Below are 5,247 nucleotides of genomic sequence, written 5' to 3'. Positions count from 1 at the left end.
TCCTCTGAGGAAATTTGCAGCTTCAAATTTTCCTTTGAGGAAATACTTTTTCCTGTGAGGAAATTTTGTCAACTGCATTTTCCTTTGAGGAAATTTTTAACAAACACTTTTCCTTAAAGGAAAATTCAATACCACAAATTTCCTCTAAGGAAAACATTGTTCTCCAAATTTCCTCTAAGGAAATTTCTGTACATCAACTTTCTCTGTAGGAAATGTTTTCCCCTATTTTTACTCATTGTAAATTCCTTCACTATACAAACAGTATGAACATAATGTTTACAAGTCTTAATAAATGATACAAATGATATTTAAAACTTTAATAAATTTTTTACTCATAATTATTATGACATACAAAAACAATACAGTGAGTGTGACAGTTTAGGTCAAGGTATTGTACATACTTTATATGACTTTAACTTTGATTTATAAAATATTTTTTGTAGCAAAGTATTCTGTTTTCTTTGTTATTGTTTCAATTGTAAACATTAATAAGCAACCAATTTGAATGTCATACCATTTGTGGTGTTCTTAAGAATGCGTTCATATTTGCAAATTAAATAATAAAATAAACACTTTTCTTGTAAATTTTAATTTTCCTCTGTTTCAGCTGCTGTGTACAGTTATTCAATCCACTACGTAAGAGTTCAATGCATAAATTATTCCATTCACTAAACAATTTTCTTCAATTCTTAGAGAAAACATTTTTGCAATTAGTTCTTCGAAGATCTTCTTCAGTATATTTGATATGAGGGAGCGATGTAAATGAGTGGATAAAGCTGGTGTTCCTTTCAACAACAAAATACTATTTTTGTCTTCATTTCTCTCTTCTTTCGACGAATATATATAATATGTTGTTGCATTTATACAATTGTGTTTTTCTGCATCTATGATAGAACTCCATTTTGTTTATAGCCATTATCATGTGATTATGATGAAATTTCCTATTTACTTTTTGCAGGAAAGCACACATTCCATTTCAAATTAATCCAATTAGCGCACCATGTAGATATATATCAACTTTCAGTTTCCTCTTCAGTATTGACCTATTGATCATGAAAACCAAGATGTCTGATCACCTATAACTACACAAAATAAACAAATAAAATGTTATAAATGGAGAGAGAAACATCAATAAAAAAGCTTATTTTGTCATATTTATGAACATTTAAAGAATATTTCCTTTCTTACTTGTGAGTTCTCTTAATTCCATGCTTTTTGTCTATGGGTTTTTATATTAGTTGATTTTGTGCATTTTATCAATCTTTCGAGTTGAGGCAATTGCAACGGTTATTTTACAGTTTGTTCTTTATATGTTGAGCTGTTAAACCACTGTCCAAAGTTAAGGTAGGGTTGAGTGCTCACAAACCTGATTTTTTTATTACATGATTGATTTTTAACTAGCTGTCAGTAACTGTGAGTACTAACAGATCTTTGTGTCTTTTCGATTAAGGGAAAGGTATAAATTTCCTGCTAAGTCCTGACTGTTTATTTTTTTTTGCAGGAAATCTACCGGTATGTAATTTGTTGTCTGGTGAAGAGTTGTCTTATTGGCAATCATGCCACATCTTCTTATTTTTATATAACCTTGCCATATTCTGATTGTGCCTGTCCCAAGTTCGGAGCCTGTAGTTTATTCTGAAACTAAAATTTAGTGGTTGTTGTTGTTTCATATCTGTCATATTTATTTTTTTTTATTTTTTTTGTTACAAACTAGGCTATTAATTCTAGAGTTGGGATTATTTCAATTTTTCGTCTGAGGGCCTTTTATAGCCGACTACCTTGACAATAGGGTATGGATTTTCTCATTATTGAAGGCCGTCACTGGCCTATAATTGCTTTCTTAGAGCCATGATCAATAATTTTCATATTTAATATACCACATCCTTTTATTTTTATAATAATCATGATAATCATCTTTCAAGGGCAATAACTTTTATAAAAGTGGCCTTATGAGTCTTATCGAGTATCACTGATGAATGTTTTGTAGACGAAACGCGCGTCTGGCGTAAATACAAAATTTAATCCTGGTATCTATGATGAGTCTACTTACCATTTAGGTTTTGTTGACTTCTGCAAATTTTAAATTGCCTATCATGTCTGCTGTTTATAATTTCTCTGTATCTTCTATAGTTCTTGTCCTACACATAAAAAGAGTAAAAATTATTACTAGTATTTAATGACATCTTGCATCAATAATTATTTTGCTATTTAATGTATATATCAATGCGTGTTTAATAAAAAAAACTGTACCATGAGTGCTTGATAAGCTTGTTGCCCTTTAAGCTTGGGTTTATGCTTTAAATGAATTTTAATGATCAACTACATTATAGAAAAACTGTGAGCACTGCGCAACTAAGACCCGCCCCTAAAAAACAAAACTACAGGCTCTAAAGAGCCTGTGTCTCTCACCTGACTCTATTTGGGTTTTTGAAATCATATAAAAAAGACAAAAATCATAACAGATACTTTAATAATGATTGAGGCCATATTTGGTTTAATATTGTCCTACTCAGCTGGAGGCCATCTTGGATGATGGATCGGCTACAGAGTAACAACACTTGGTCAAACACCTTATAAGGAACATTCATGCTATGTTTGGTTTCATTCCATTCAGTGGTTCTCTAAAAGAAGACATTTGTATGTATTTTCTATAGGGTCCTATCTTAAACTAAGTCCCCCGCTGCTGGCCATCTTGGATGATAGATCGGCAACAAAGTAACAACTCTTGGTCAGCACCTCATAAGGAACATTCATGCCATGTTTGATTCCATTCCATTCAGTGGTTCTCTAGAAAAAGTTCAAAATGTAAAAAGTTAACAACGGCGACGGACGACGACGGACAACAGATGCCAAGTGATGAGAAAAGCTCACTTGGCCTTTCGAGCCAGGTGAGCTAAAAAAGGACATGCACACAGAGTGGTATTCATTGAAACAAAACATGAAAATAATATGGCTCCATTTAAGGATATCGCAAGTGTATATAAGTTTAAGGCCGTGATTTTTGAACAAAAACAATTATTAAACCTTCCAAAGTGTGAAAATGGACAATTTTAAACAATTTTTCAACAACTAAAATTCCATAACTCTGCATCTTATATAAAAATAAATAGGGGATGATACTCCGGCTTGCATATCATATAAAGAACAGTAAAATTTATAGTATATACTACTAAAATTATAACTTGATCTGATTTTGTGGTAAAAAGTATTGCGTTAAAGTTTAATAAAATTTGGTTAAGGCAAACTTAATTTAGAGGACGGAAACGAAAAATTCATCATTTTTTCCATTTGTAAAGGACATAACTCTAGAACAGTAAAAGTGACACCACCAAAATTCAGACTGTTTTTAGTGGTAATAAGCATTGTGTGCAAATTTCATAACATTTGGTTGAGGCAAACTAAAGTTAAAGTTAGAGAGCGGGAAACCAAAAATTCAGCAATTTTTCCATTTGTAAAGGGGCATAACTCTAGAACGGTAACACTGACACCACCAAAATTCACACTTGATCTGAGTATTGTGGTAATAAGCTTTTGTTAAAGTTTTATAACATTTGGTTGAGGCAAACTAAATTAGAGAACAAAAACCAATGACTCTGGGACAGACGGACAGATGGTCAAGGGTTGACCCACTATGGGTCATAAAAATGAAAAGGGAGTTTATGTCAATATATAAAATATTATCAATTCACCAAAGTTTCATAAAAATTGGTGAAAGCATTCTTGCGAGACTATCCAAAGTCCCAATATACAACAAAAACTTAAATCATAGGGAAATTATCATGATTATGTTAATTGGCAATATTAATAAATGCATGCAATAGTTTCTGAAATTTACAGTATATAGGCTTTTAAGTTTTAACCCAACCATATTTTTGCACCTGTCCCAAGTCAGGAGCCTATGGCATTTGTCAGTTTTGTATGATTTTTAATTTTAGTTTCTTTTATATATTTCGGAGTTTAGTATGACGTCCATTATCACTGAACAAGTATACATTTTTGTTTAGGAGCCAGCTGAAGCATGCCTCAGGTTGTGGGATTTTCTCGCTGCATTGAAGTCACATCTGCTCTTTGGGCGGGTTGTTGTCTCTCGGACACATTCCCCATTTCTATTTTCAATTTTATTTTAAATTCTATTATAAATGTTAGGCTTCTTGTTGATTTGTTTTACATTTGTCATTTCGAGGCCTTTTATTATATTTACAGCTTTCTATATGCATAGGTGCTTGAGGACAGGATCCTGTTTTGAGCCCCTCATAGTTCCTCCCCCTTATTATCATAAATCTTAGATTTTTCAATATATATCACTTATTTGTACCATATATATACTAATATACCATAGTTTTACTCTTAATATGCATGTTTACTATCAACGTGAATCTCGACTCCTGTCCTCAAGCACCTATGTCTATATGGTGTGAATTTTGCTCATCATGTGTTGATGGTCGTACGGTTATCTATAGCTCAGCGAAGCAACATCACAACTGTTTCCAAGTTTGTGAAGTCAGAGGACTATATTCATCTTTCCAACTTTCGGATCATTTGTTGATTTTTCATGAATATGTGCCATTCCAAAATGAAATAGCTATAATCATGATAATCATGACTTGTATATATTAAAAAAACCTTTAAACTAGCTATATAGGATACTCATTTGGGGAACTAATGATTTGTTGTTTTTTCCCTAGTCCAAATAATTATGACGTCTGGCAAGGCTATTTTAATTTTTTTTCTGGGACGCCTAAATAGCCTTGCAAGACGTCATAATTATTTGGACTAGGTTTTCCCCATCATCGACATCGTCCTGTGGAAAAATAGAGTTTGGCGCATTAACAAAAAGATCATGTCTGTAGTGACAAGTTAGTGTGTGTGCTTACCAATATTTGAATTTTATGAGCCTTCTTTTTGAATATTTTTTTCATTTTTTGGTACAATACTGACGTAAAAGTCATAGACTAGTACTAGCTCCAAGCACCTGTTTTGGGATATAACAGCTAATTAACCGTGAATAACTGCGAGATGATTATTAACAAGTTGATAATTGTCTCTTCTCTGCTAATTAATGTACCTGCAATTCACCCTGATTCATTTGTGAGACCACCGACACTAATAATATTACCTCAAAGTTAGAGGTTCTCCGTTACTGGGAACTTCATATCGGATCCGATCAATTTATTGGTTCCATTCCCCCTAGTATTAATGACCCATTTGCAGTGACGATGACAATAATAGGTATACTCATTACTGTTT

General features: G+C 32.6%; 1 long non-coding RNA gene across 1 annotated transcript; it reads right to left on the bottom strand.

The window, feature by feature from the left end:
* Positions 1–302: 302 nt before the first annotated feature.
* Positions 303–4,932, bottom strand: LOC127714733 (uncharacterized). Its single transcript, XR_007987913.1, has 3 exons — positions 4,875–4,932; positions 2,051–2,138; positions 303–1,076 (listed from the first exon to the last, which is right to left on the bottom strand). It is a non-coding gene; the product is annotated as an uncharacterized LOC127714733 (long non-coding RNA).
* Between the last annotated feature and the right edge of the window lie 315 nt (positions 4,933–5,247).

This window comes from Mytilus californianus, unplaced genomic scaffold (genome assembly GCF_021869535.1).
Source record: "Mytilus californianus isolate M0D057914Y unplaced genomic scaffold, xbMytCali1.0.p SCAF_9, whole genome shotgun sequence".
Lineage (NCBI taxonomy): Eukaryota > Metazoa > Mollusca > Bivalvia > Mytilida > Mytilidae > Mytilus > Mytilus californianus.
This window is presented reverse-complemented; position numbering and strand designations above follow the sequence as displayed.